Source organism: Ranitomeya imitator, chromosome 3, assembly GCF_032444005.1.
Source record: "Ranitomeya imitator isolate aRanImi1 chromosome 3, aRanImi1.pri, whole genome shotgun sequence".
Classification (NCBI taxonomy): domain Eukaryota; kingdom Metazoa; phylum Chordata; class Amphibia; order Anura; family Dendrobatidae; genus Ranitomeya; species Ranitomeya imitator.
Window position 1 is genome coordinate 687,648,954 of NC_091284.1, and position 13,587 is coordinate 687,662,540.

Here is a 13,587-nt window from a genome sequence, read left to right on the forward strand (position 1 = left end):
GCCCAAAATAAAAAAGTAGGCTAAAAGGAGTTCAAAATTGGTAACAGGACTAAACAGGCGGCATTGCCTGTCGCAGACACAGTTAGTAGGCCCAAAATAAAAAAGTAGGCTAAATGCAGTTCAAATTGGTAACAGGACCAAACAGGCGGCATAGCTTTGTTTAGTGGAGGACAACTGTAATGAGTGGCGCAGACACAGTTAGTAGGCCCAAAATAAAAAAAGTAGGCTAAATACAGTTCAAAATTGGTAACAGGACTAAACAGGCAGCATAGCTTTGTTAAGTGGAGGACAATTGTAATGAGTGGCGCAGACACAGGTAGTAGGCCCAAAATACAAAAGTAGGCTAAAAGCAGTTCAAAATTGGTAACAGGACTAAACAGGCGGCATAGCTAGGTCCTGGGGTGGGCTCCTCTGCTGAGTAGCAGACAGTGGTAGTAGGCGCAAAGTATTAACTGGTCTAAATGGAGGCCAGGGTCCCTGTACAGTTTAACTATCATCTATCATTTCAACAAATTTGTATTGGCAGTGCCATTGAAGGATTTAACAGCACAGACTACACAGTGGTGGAGCAGGGAGAGGTAAGTATTGCAAGTGGTAGAGCACTATTCGAGCTGGGGGGAAACACTCTCTCGTGGGCAGTGGTACTGGCACAGGGCCCCTTATATTACGACGATGTGTCTGACGTTGGTTGTGCACCACCACCATCAGAGACACTTCATTGTACTAAGAGGGACCCTGTGCCAGTGCCGTCACCCAAGAGGGCGCACCCACGTGTCCAGGCAAACGGCACTCACATGGGTGCTTGCGCCAGGTGGTGACCACGGCCCTGTGGGGGGAGTCAGCCCATTTAGGGAGGTATAAAAATGGCCTATGGTGGACATTCAGCAGCTGCAAATGGAGGAATTGGAGCAGTCAGTAAGAGGAGGCCAAAAGCAAGACATTTTTCAGGCAAGCTACGTGTCAGCAGGAGAAGGTGGGGCAAAATAATTTGAAATCCATGATTGGTTAATTTTAATGAAGGTTAGATCATCGACATTCTGGGTAGCCAGACGTGTCTTTTTTTCGGCCAGTATTGAACCAGCAGCACTGAAGACTCTTTCTGATAGCACACTAGCAGCTGGGCAAGCGAGCTCCTGTAATGCATATTCTGCCAATTCAGGCCAGGTGTCTATTTTAGATGCCAAGTAATCAAAGGGGAATGACCTGTGAGGGAGAACATCGATAAAGAAAGGAAAAGTAGTTCGTAACCATACTGGACAAATGCTGTCTCCTCACACTTTGAATCGATGCAGCACTACCTGTCGTGTCAGCGGTCATTGCGAAATCACTCCACAACCTGGTCATAAAACCCCTCTGTCCAATGCCACTTTGGATTTGTGCACCTCTAACACCTCTGCCATGTTGCCCCCTACGGCTCGTGTGAGAACCATCACCGCCGTTGTGTGCTGGGAATGCCTGAACCAAACGGTCTACAAGAGTTGCTTGTTTGGTAGCCAATATTTGCTCAAGGTTCTCATGTGGCATGATATTTTGTAATCTCCCTTTATATCGGGGATCCAGGAGGCAGGCCAACCAGTAATCGTCATCCGTCATCATTTTGATAATGCGGGGGTCCCTTTTTAGGATACGCAAGGCATACTCAGCCATGTGGGCCAATGTTCCAGGTATCAATTCACTGCTTGTGCTGGGTTGAGGAGCACTTTCTTGCAAATCAACATCACTTGGGTCCCGCAAAAACCCTGTACCTGACCTTGCAACGCCACCAGTTAATAATAATAATAATAATAATAATAATAATAATTTTTATTTATATAGCGCCAACATATTCCGCAGCGCTTTACAAATTATAGAGGGGACTTGTACAGACAATAGACATTACAGCATAACAGAAATACTGTTCAAAACAGATACCAAGAGGAACGAGGGCCCCGCTCGCAAGCTTACAAACTATGAGGAAAAGGGGAGACACGAGAGGTGGATGATAACAATTGCTTTAGTTATTCGGACCGGCCATAGTGTAAGACTCGGGTGTTCATATAAAGCTGCATGAACCAGTTAACTGCCTAAGTATGTAGCAGTACAGACACAGAGGGCTATTAACTGCATAAAGTGAATGAGAACATGATGCGAGGAACCTGATTGTTTTTTTTTGTTTTTTTTTTTTAAATAGGCCACACAGGGATCGTTAGGTTAATGCATTGAGGCGGTAGGCCAGTCTGAACAAATGAGTTTTTAGGGTACGCTTAAAACTGTGGGGATTGGGGATTAATCGTATTAACCTAGGTAGTGCATTCCAAAGAATCGGCGAAGCACGTGTAAAGTCTTGGAGACGGGAGTGGGAGGTTCTGATTATTGAGGATGCTAACCTGAGGTCATTAGCGGAGCGGAGGGCATGGGTAGGGTGGTAGACTGACACCAGAGAGGAGATGTAGGGTGGTGCTGAGCCATGGAGTGCTTTGTGGATGAGGGTAGTAGTTTTATACTGGATTCTGGAGTGGATGGGTAGCCAGTGTAATGACTGGCACAAGGTATAGGCATCGGTGTAACGGTTGGTGAGGAATATGATCCTGGCAGCAGCATTCAGGACAGATTGGAGAGGGGAGAGTTTGGTAAGAGGGAGGCCGATTAGTAGAGAGTTACAATAGTCCAGACGAGAATGAATAAGTGAAACAGTAAGAGTTTTTGCAGAGTCGAAAGTAAGAAAAGGGCGAATTCTAGAAATGTTTTTGAGATGCAGGTAAGAAGAGCGAGCCAGTGATCGGATGTGGGGGGTGAATGAAACGTCAGAATCAAGGATGACCCCAAGGCAGCGGGCATGTTGCTTTGGAGTAATGGTGGAACCGCACACGGAGATGGCAATGTCAGGCAAAGGTAGGTTAGTAGAGGGAGAGAACACGAGGAGTTCAGTTTTTGACAGGTTTAGTTTCAGATAGAGGGAGGACATGATGTTAGAGACAGCGGTTAGACAATCACTGGTGTTTTCTAAAAAGGTCGGCGTGACAAAAGGAGAAGAGGTGTATAATTGGGTGTCGTCAGCATAGAGATGGTGCTGGAAACCAAATCTACTGATTGTTTGTCCAATAGGGGCAGTATACAACGAGAAGAGGAGGGGGCCTAGGACTGATCCTTGAGGAACCCCAACAGTAAGGGGAAGGTGAGAGGAGGAGGAACCAGCAAAACATACAGTGAAGGATCGGTCAGAGAGATAGGAGGAGAACCAGGAGAGAACGGTGTCCTTGAGGCTGATGGAGCGGAGCATAGTGAGGAGGAGCTGATGATCCACAGTATCGAATGCTGCAGAGAGATCCAAGAGAATTAGCATGGAGTAGTGACCATTAGATTTAGCTGTTAGTAGGTCATTAGAGACTTTAGTGAGGGCGGTTTCAGTAGAGTGTAAAGAGCGGAAGCCAGATTGAAGAGGGTCGAGAAGAGAGTTATCTGAGAGATAGCGGGTAAGACGGGAGTGGACCAGACGTTCGAGGAGTTTAGAGATGAAGGGAAGATTAGAGACAGGTCTATAATTAGCGGCACAGTTTTGATCGAGGGATGGTTTTTTAAGTAATGGATGTATGATGGCATGCTTAAATGAGGAGGGAAAAATACCGGAAGCGAGGGAAAGGTTGAATATTTTTGTTAGGTGAGAGGTGACAGCCGGGGAAAGGGACTGGAGGAGATGTGACAGAATGGGGTCACTGGTGCAAGTGGTCGGGCGAGAAGATGCAAGAAGCCTGCTTATTTCTTCTTCTGTAACTGCTTCAAAGTCAGAGAGTGAACTAGATGCAGTGGGGGAGGGAGGACAGTGCATGGTATGAAGAGATTGGGAGATGATTTCCTGTCGAATGTGGTCAATTTTTTCTTTGAAGTAATTGGCCAGATCGTCAGTACGGAGATCCGTGGTTGGGGCCTGCTCTCTTGGGTTGAGTAGTGACTGGAACGTGTCAAAGAGACGTTTAGGGTTATTGGACAGGGAGGTGATGAGGGTGTTGAAGTAGGTTTGTTTGGAGAGGTGAAGGGCAGAATTGTATGTCTTTAGCATAAACTTATAATGGATGAAATCTTCGGGTAGATTAGATTTTCTCCACAGACGTTCTGCGCACCTGGAGCACCGCTGCAGGAAACGTGTTTGCAGCGTGTGCCACGGTTGTTGCCGTCTGTGCCAAGTTGTTTTATGTATAGGAGGAGCAGCTTCATCCAGAGCACTTTGCAGGGTTTCATTGTAATGCTTCAGAGCAGAATCAGGACATGAGATGGAGAAGATTGGGGCCAATGAGGACTGCAAGTTCTTCATAAGTTTCTGGGTGTTAATGGCCTGTATGTTTCTATAAGTGTGGAAAGTGGGGGTGACCTGAGCGGGATGGCAGTTCTTGATAGAGAATGAAAGAAGGTTGTGGTCAGAGAGCGGGAGAGGGGAGTTTGTGAAATCATCCACTGAGCAAAGCCGGGAGAAGACCAAGTCAAGGGAGTTTCCATCTTCATGTGTTGGAGAGTTAGTATGCTGCGAGAGGCCGAAAGAGGAGGATAGAGATAAAAGGTGAGAAGCAGATGGGGAGAGGGGAGAGGCAATGGGGATGTTGAAATCACCCATGATAAGGGTGGGGGTGTCACAGGAGAGAAAGTGTGGAAGCCAGGTGGCAAAGTGATCCAGGAACTGATGAGAGGGGCCGGGAGGACGATACACCACCGCCACTCGCATGGAGAAAGGGACGTAGAGTCTGACCACATGGACCTCAAAGGAAGGGAAGACAAGTGAGGGTACTTGGGGGATAACTTGGAAAGTACATTTCGGTGAAAGGAGCAGACCAACGCCTCCACCTGCTCTGTTGTCTGATCTTGGGGTATGAGAAAAATGTAGTCCACCATATGAAAGAGCAGCAGCAGCGGTGGTGTCTGACTGCTGGATCCAGGTTTCAGTAAGAGCCAGGAGATTAAGAGAATTAGAAAGGAAGAAGTCAAACCAGGGATTCAAGCTTCAGGAGGCTAATTTGCATATTCCAGGTGCCTTCTGGGAGAAGCGAAGTCTCCCTAAGCTAGAAGATCGTTGGGTACAGCCGGGACCAGCTGCTTCGAAAGCATCACCAAACCAGGGATTCAAGCTTCAGGAGGCTAATTTGCATATTCCAGGTGCCTTCTGGGAGAAGCGAAGTCTCCCTAAGCTAGAAGATCGTTGGGTACAGCCGGGACCAGCTGCTTCGAAAGCATCACCAAACCAGGGATTCAAGCTTCAGGAGGCTAATTTGCATAATTTGCATATTCCAGGTTCCTTCTGGGAGAAGCAAAGTCTCCCTAAGCTAGAAGATCGTTGGGTACAGCCGGGACCAGCTGCTTCGAAAGCATCACCAAACCAGGGATTCAAGCTTCAGGAGGCTAATTTGCATAATTTGCATATTCCAGGTGCCTTCTGGGAGAAGCGAAGTCTCCCTAAGCTAGAAGATCGTTGGGTACAGCCGGGACCAGCTGCTTCGAAAGCATCACCAAACCAGGGATTCAAGCTTCAGGAGGCTAATTTGCATATTCCAGGTGCCTTCTGGGAGAAGCGAAGTCTCCCTAAGCTAGAAGATCGTTGGGTACAGCCGGGACCAGCTACTTCGAAAGCATCACCAAACCAGGGATTCAAGCTTCAGGAGGCTAATTTGCATAATTTGCATATTCCAGGTGCCTTCTGGGAGAAGCGAAGTCTCCCTAAGCTAGAAGATCGTTGGGTACAGCCGGGACCAGCTGCTTCGAAAGCATCACCAAACCAGGGATTCAAGCTTCAGGAGGCTAATTTGCATAATTTGCATATTCCAGGTGCCTTCTGGGAGAAGCGAAGTCTCCCTAAGCTAGAAGATCGTTGGGTATAGCCGGGACCAGCTGCTTCGAAAGCATCACCAAACCAGGGATTCAAGCTTCAGGAGGCTAATTTGCATATTCCAGGTGCCTTCTGGGAGAAGCGAAGTCTCCCTAAGCTAGAAGATCGTTGGGTACAGCCGGGACCAGCTGCTTCGAAAGCATCACCAAACCAGGGATTCAAGCTTCAGGAGGCTAATTTGCATATTCCAGGTGCCTTCTGGGAGAAGCGAAGTCTCCCTAAGCTAGAAGATCGTTGGGTACAGCCGGGACCAGCTGCTTCGAAAGCATCACCAAACCAGGGATTCAAGCTTCAGGAGGCTAATTTGCATATTCCAGGTGCCTTCTGGGAGAAGCGAAGTCTCCCTAAGCTAGAAGATCGTTGGGTACAGCCGGGACCAGCTGCTTCGAAAGCATCACCAAACCAGGGATTCAAGCTTCAGGAGGCTAATTTGCATAATTTGCATATTCCAGGTGCCTTCTGGGAGAAGCGAAGTCTCCCTAAGCTAGAAGATCGTTGGGTACAGCCGGGACCAGCTGCTTCGAAAGCATCACCAAACCAGGGATTCAAGCTTCAGGAGGCTAATTTGCATATTCCAGGTGCCTTCTGGGAGAAGCGAAGTCTCCCTAAGCTAGAAGATCGTTGGGTACAGCCGGAACCAGCTGCTTCGAAAGCATCACCAAACCAGGGATTCAAGCTTCAGGAGGCTAATTTGCATAATTTGCATATTCCAGGTGCCTTCTGGGAGAAGCGAAGTCTCCCTAAGCTAGAAGATCGTTGGGTACAGCCGGGACCAGCTGCTTCGAAAGCATCACCAAACCAGGGATTCAAGCTTCAGGAGGCTAATTTGCATATTCCAGGTGCCTTCTGGGAGAAGCGAAGTCTCCCTAAGCTAGAAGATCGTTGGGTACAGCCGGGACCAGCTGCTTCGAAAGCATCACCAAACCAGGGATTCAAGCTTCAGGAGGCTAATTTGCATAATTTGCATATTCCAGGTGCCTTCTGGGAGAAGCGAAGTCTCCCTAAGCTAAAAGATCGTTGGGTACAGCCGGGACCAGCTGCTTCGAAAGCATCACCAAACCAGGGATTCAAGCTTCAGGAGGCTAATTTGCATATTCCAGGTGCCTTCTGGGAGAAGCGAAGTCTCCCTAAGCTAGAAGATCGTTGGGTACAGCCGGGACCAGCTGCTTCGAAAGCATCACCAAACCAGGGATTCAAGCTTCAGGAGGCTAATTTGCATAATTTGCATATTCCAGGTGCCTTCTGGGAGAAGCGAAGTCTCCCTAAGCTAGAAGATCGTTGGGTACAGCCGGGACCAGCTGCTTCGAAAGCATCACCAAACCAGGGATTCAAGCTTCAGGAGGCTAATTTGCATATTCCAGGTGCCTTCTGGGAGAAGCGAAGTCTCCCTAAGCTAGAAGATCGTTGGGTACAGCCGGGACCAGCTGCTTCGAAAGCATCACCAAACCAGGGATTCAAGCTTCAGGAGGCTAATTTGCATAATTTGTATATTCCAGGTGCCTTCTGGGAGAAGCGAAGTCTCCCTAAGCTAGAAGATCGTTGGGTACAGCCGGGACCAGCTGCTTCGAAAGCATCACCAAACCAGGGATTCAAGCTTCAGGAGGCTAATTTGCATATTCCAGGTGCCTTCTGGGAGAAGCGAAGTCTCCCTAAGCTAGAAGATCGTTGGGTACAGCCGGGACCAGCTGCTTCGAAAGCATCACCAAACCAGGGATTCAAGCTTCAGGAGGCTAATTTGCATATTCCAGGTGCCTTCTGGGAGAAGCGAAGTCTCCCTAAGCTAGAAGATCGTTGGGTACAGCCGGGACCAGCTGCTTCGAAAGCATCACCAAACCAGGGATTCAAGCTTCAGGAGGCTAGTTTGCATAATTTGCATATTCCAGGTGCCTTCTGGGAGAAGCGAAGTCTCCCTAAGCTAGAAGATCGTTGGGTACAGCCGGGACCAGCTGCTTCGAAAGCATCACCAAACCAGGGATTCAAGCTTCAGGAGGCTAATTTGCATATTCCAGGTGCCTTCTGGGAGAAGCGAAGTCTCCCTAAGCTAGAAGATCGTTGGGTACAGCCGGGACCAGCTGCTTCGAAAGCATCACCAAACCAGGGATTCAAGCTTCAGGAGGCTAATTTGCATAATTTGCATATTCCAGGTGCCTTCTGGGAGAAGCGAAGTCTCCCTAAGCTAGAAGATCGTTGGGTACAGCCGGGACCAGCTGCTTCGAAAGCATCACCAAACCAGGGATTCAAGCTTCAGGAGGCTAATTTGCATATTCCAGGTGCCTTCTGGGAGAAGCGAAGTCTCCCTAAGCTAGAAGATCGTTGGGTACAGCCGGGACCAGCTGCTTCGAAAGCATCACCAAACCAGGGATTCAAGCTTCAGGAGGCTAATTTGCATAATTTGCATATTCCAGGTGCCTTCTGGGAGAAGCGAAGTCTCCCTAAGCTAGAAGATCGTTGGGTACAGCCGGGACCAGCTGCTTCGAAAGCATCACCAAACCAGGGATTCAAGCTTCAGGAGGCTAATTTGCATATTCCAGGTGCCTTCTGGGAGAAGCGAAGTCTCCCTAAGCTAGAAGATCGTTGGGTACAGCCGGGACCAGCTGCTTCGAAAGCATCACCAAACCAGGGATTCAAGCTTCAGGAGGCTAATTTGCATAATTTGCATATTCCAGGTGCCTTCTGGGAGAAGCGAAGTCTCCCTAAGCTAGAAGATCGTTGGGTACAGCCGGGACCAGCTGCTTCGAAAGCATCACCAAACCAGGGATTCAAGCTTCAGGAGGCTAATTTGCATATTCCAGGTGCCTTCTGGGAGAAGCGAAGTCTCCCTAAGCTAGAAGATCGTTGGGTACAGCCGGGACCAGCTGCTTCGAAAGCATCACCAAACCAGGGATTCAAGCTTCAGGAGGCTAATTTGCATAATTTGCATATTCCAGGTGCCTTCTGGGAGAAGCGAAGTCTCCCTAAGCTAGAAGATCGTTGGGTACAGCCGGGACCAGCTGCTTCGAAAGCATCACCAAACCAGGGATTCAAGCTTCAGGAGGCTAATTTGCATATTCCAGGTGCCTTCTGGGAGAAGCGAAGTCTCCCTAAGCTAGAAGATCGTTGGGTACAGCCGGGACCAGCTGCTTCGAAAGCATCACCAAACCAGGGATTCAAGCTTCAGGAGGCTAATTTGCATATTCCAGGTGCCTTCTGGGAGAAGCGAAGTCTCCCTAAGCTAGAAGATCGTTGGGTACAGCCGGGACCAGCTGCTTCGAAAGCATCACCAAACCAGGGATTCAAGCTTCAGGAGGCTAATTTGCATAATTTGCATATTCCAGGTGCCTTCTGGGAGAAGCGAAGTCTCCCTAAGCTAGAAGATCGTTGGGTACAGCCGGGACCAGCTGCTTCAAAAGCATCACCAAACCAGGGATTCAAGCTTCAGGAGGCTAATTTGCATATTCCAGGTGCCTTCTGGGAGAAGCGAAGTCTCCCTAAGCTAGAAGATCGTTGGGTACAGCCGGGACCAGCTGCTTCGAAAGCATCACCAAACCAGGGATTCAAGCTTCAGGAGGCTAATTTGCATAATTTGCATATTCCAGGTGCCTTCTGGGAGAAGCGAAGTCTCCCTAAGCTAGAAGATCGTTGGGTACAGCCGGGACCAGCTGCTTCGAAAGCATCACCAAACCAGGGATTCAAGCTTCAGGAGGCTAATTTGCATATTCCAGGTGCCTTCTGGGAGAAGCGAAGTCTCCCTAAGCTAGAAGATCGTTGGGTACAGCCGGGACCAGCTGCTTCGAAAGCATCACCAAACCAGGGATTCAAGCTTCAGGAGGCTAATTTGCATATTCCAGGTGCCTTCTGGGAGAAGCGAAGTCTCCCTAAGCTAGAAGATCGTTGGGTACAGCCGGGACCAGCTGCTTCGAAAGCATCACCAAACCAGGGATTCAAGCTTCAGGAGGCTAATTTGCATAATTTGCATATTCCAGGTGCCTTCTGGGAGAAGCGAAGTCTCCCTAAGCTAGAAGATCGTTGGGTACAGCCGGGACCAGCTGCTTCGAAAGCATCACCAAACCAGGGATTCAAGCTTCAGGAGGCTAATTTGCATATTCCAGGTGCCTTCTGGGAGAAGCGAAGTCTCCCTAAGCTAGAAGATCGTTGGGTACAGCCGGGACCAGCTGCTTCGAAAGCATCACCAAACCAGGGATTCAAGCTTCAGGAGGCTAATTTGCATAATTTGCATATTCCAGGTGCCTTCTGGGAGAAGCGAAGTCTCCCTAAGCTAGAAGATCGTTGGGTACAGCCGGGACCAGCTGCTTCGAAAGCATCACCAAACCAGGGATTCAAGCTTCAGGAGGCTAATTTGCATATTCCAGGTGCCTTCTGGGAGAAGCGAAGTCTCCCTAAGCTAGAAGATCGTTGGGTACAGCCGGGACCAGCTGCTTCGAAAGCATCACCAAACCAGGGATTCAAGCTTCAGGAGGCTAATTTGCATAATTTGCATATTCCAGGTGCCTTCTGGGAGAAGCGAAGTCTCCCTAAGCTAGAAGATCGTTGGGTACAGCCGGGACCAGCTGCTTCGAAAGCATCACCAAACCAGGGATTCAAGCTTCAGGAGGCTAATTTGCATATTCCAGGTGCCTTCTGGGAGAAGCGAAGTCTCCCTAAGCTAGAAGATCGTTGGGTACAGCCGGGACCAGCTGCTTCGAAAGCATCACCAAACCAGGGATTCAAGCTTCAGGAGGCTAATTTGCATATTCCAGGTGCCTTCTGGGAGAAGCGAAGTCTCCCTAAGCTAGAAGATCGTTGGGTACAGCCGGGACCAGCTGCTTCGAAAGCATCACCAAACCAGGGATTCAAGCTTCAGGAGGCTAATTTGCATAATTTGCATATTCCAGGTGCCTTCTGGGAGAAGCGAAGTCTCCCTAAGCTAGAAGATCGTTGGGTACAGCCGGGACCAGCTGCTTCGAAAGCATCACCAAACCAGGGATTCAAGCTTCAGGAGGCTAATTTGCATAATTTGCATATTCCAGGTGCCTTCTGGGAGAAGCGAAGTCTCCCTAAGCTAGAAGATCGTTGGGTACAGCCGGGACCAGCTGCTTCGAAAGCATCACCAAACCAGGGATTCAAGCTTCAGGAGGCTAATTTGCATATTCCAGGTGCCTTCTGGGAGAAGCGAAGTCTCCCTAAGCTAGAAGATCGTTGGGTACAGCCGGGACCAGCTGCTTCGAAAGCATCACCAAACCAGGGATTCAAGCTTCAGGAGGCTAATTTGCATAATTTGCATATTCCAGGTGCCTTCTGGGAGAAGCGAAGTCTCCCTAAGCTAGAAGATCGTTGGGTACAGCCGGGACCAGCTGCTTCGAAAGCATCACCAAACCAGGGATTCAAGCTTCAGGAGGCTAATTTGCATATTCCAGGTGCCTTCTGGGAGAAGCGAAGTCTCCCTAAGCTAGAAGATCGTTGGGTACAGCCGGGACCAGCTGCTTCGAAAGCATCACCAAACCAGGGATTCAAGCTTCAGGAGGCTAATTTGCATAATTTGCATATTCCAGGTGCCTTCTGGGAGAAGCGAAGTCTCCCTAAGCTAGAAGATCGTTGGGTACAGCCGGGACCAGCTGCTTCGAAAGCATCACCAAACCAGGGATTCAAGCTTCAGGAGGCTAATTTGCATATTCCAGGTGCCTTCTGGGAGAAGCGAAGTCTCCCTAAGCTAGAAGATCGTTGGGTACAGCCGGGACCAGCTGCTTCGAAAGCATCACCAAACCAGGGATTCAAGCTTCAGGAGGCTAATTTGCATAATTTGCATATTCCAGGTGCCTTCTGGGAGAAGCGAAGTCTCCCTAAGCTAGAAGATCGTTGGGTACAGCCGGGACCAGCTGCTTCGAAAGCATCACCAAACCAGGGATTCAAGCTTCAGGAGGCTAATTTGCATATTCCAGGTGCCTTCTGGGAGAAGCGAAGTCTCCCTAAGCTAGAAGATCGTTGGGTACAGCCGGGACCAGCTGCTTCGAAAGCATCACCAAACCAGGGATTCAAGCTTCAGGAGGCTAATTTGCATAATTTGCATATTCCAGGTGCCTTCTGGGAGAAGCGAAGTCTCCCTAAGCTAGAAGATCGTTGGGTACAGCCGGGACCAGCTGCTTCGAAAGCATCACCAAACCAGGGATTCAAGCTTCAGGAGGCTAATTTGCATATTCCAGGTGCCTTCTGGGAGAAGCGAAGTCTCCCTAAGCTAGAAGATCGTTGGGTACAGCCGGGACCAGCTGCTTCGAAAGCATCACCAAACCAGGGATTCAAGCTTCAGGAGGCTAATTTGCATAATTTGCATATTCCAGGTGCCTTCTGGGAGAAGCGAAGTCTCCCTAAGCTAGAAGATCGTTGGGTACAGCCGGGACCAGCTGCTTCGAAAGCATCACCAAACCAGGGATTCAAGCTTCAGGAGGCTAATTTGCATATTCCAGGTGCCTTCTGGGAGAAGCGAAGTCTCCCTAAGCTAGAAGATCGTTGGGTACAGCCGGGACCAGCTGCTTCGAAAGCATCACCAAACCAGGGATTCAAGCTTCAGGAGGCTAATTTGCATATTCCAGGTGCCTTCTGGGAGAAGCGAAGTCTCCCTAAGCTAGAAGATCGTTGGGTACAGCCGGGACCAGCTGCTTCGAAAGCATCTCCAAACCGCGCGCCTTACGGCGCGCAAATTTTTGCCTGTAGGACATTATTGCAAGAGAGCTTGGCTGAGTAGATTACACAAGAAGGAAAACACACAGCAAGTCAGCAGGATCTAGGAGCAACATGGCAGATGTGACAACCTACATGGTGAGCTGCAGCATGTGCTACATGTTCACAGATCGACCAGAAAAAGAATCCAATTTCACCTGTCAGAAGTGTAGACTAGTGGCCCTTTTAGAAGAAAAGGTGCGGGGTCTGGAAGAAAGAATAGCAACTTTGAAACTCATCAAAGAGAATGAAGACTTTCTAGACAGAACAGAAGCATCTCTGCTGGTCACAGAAGGTGCAAAAAGTGTCAGAGAACCTCCAAAAGCAGATGAGTGGAAGCATGTGACCAAAAGAAGCAAGAAGACCATGGAGAAATCACCAACCACACAACTGAAGAACCGATATCAAATCTTTGTAGAGGATGAAGATGGCACACCTAAGAATGAAGCAATACCAGCAAGCAAAAAAGAAAAGGGCACACAGCAACAAGTGACAGCAAAAAGTACAGCCAAGAAGCAACGAAGAGTGGTGGTGGTGGGAGACTCACTACTGAGAGGCACCGAAGCAGCCATCTGCAGACCGGACATAACTGCAAGAGAAGTATGCTGCCTTCCAGGTGCGATGATCAAGGATGTGACCGATAGGATACCAAAGCTCTTCAGCTCCAAGGACGTCCACCCATTTCTTCTGATACATGTTGGCACCAATGACACGGCAAGGAAGGACCTACCGACAATCTGCAAGGACTTTGAAGAGTTGGGGAAGAAAGTAAAGGAACTGGATGCACAGGTAGTTTTTTCTTCTATCCTTCCAGTAGACAGGCATGGCACCAGGAGATGGAACAGGATCCTTGATGCAAACAACTGGCTAAGACGATGGTGCAGACAACAAGGATTTGGATTCCTGGACCACGGTGTGAATTACTGGTATGATGGACTCCTCGCCAGAGACGGACTACACCTCAACAAACCTGGGAAACACACATTCGCCAGAAGACTCGCTACACTCATCAGGAGGGCGTTAAACTAGAAGAAGAGGGGACGGGAAGA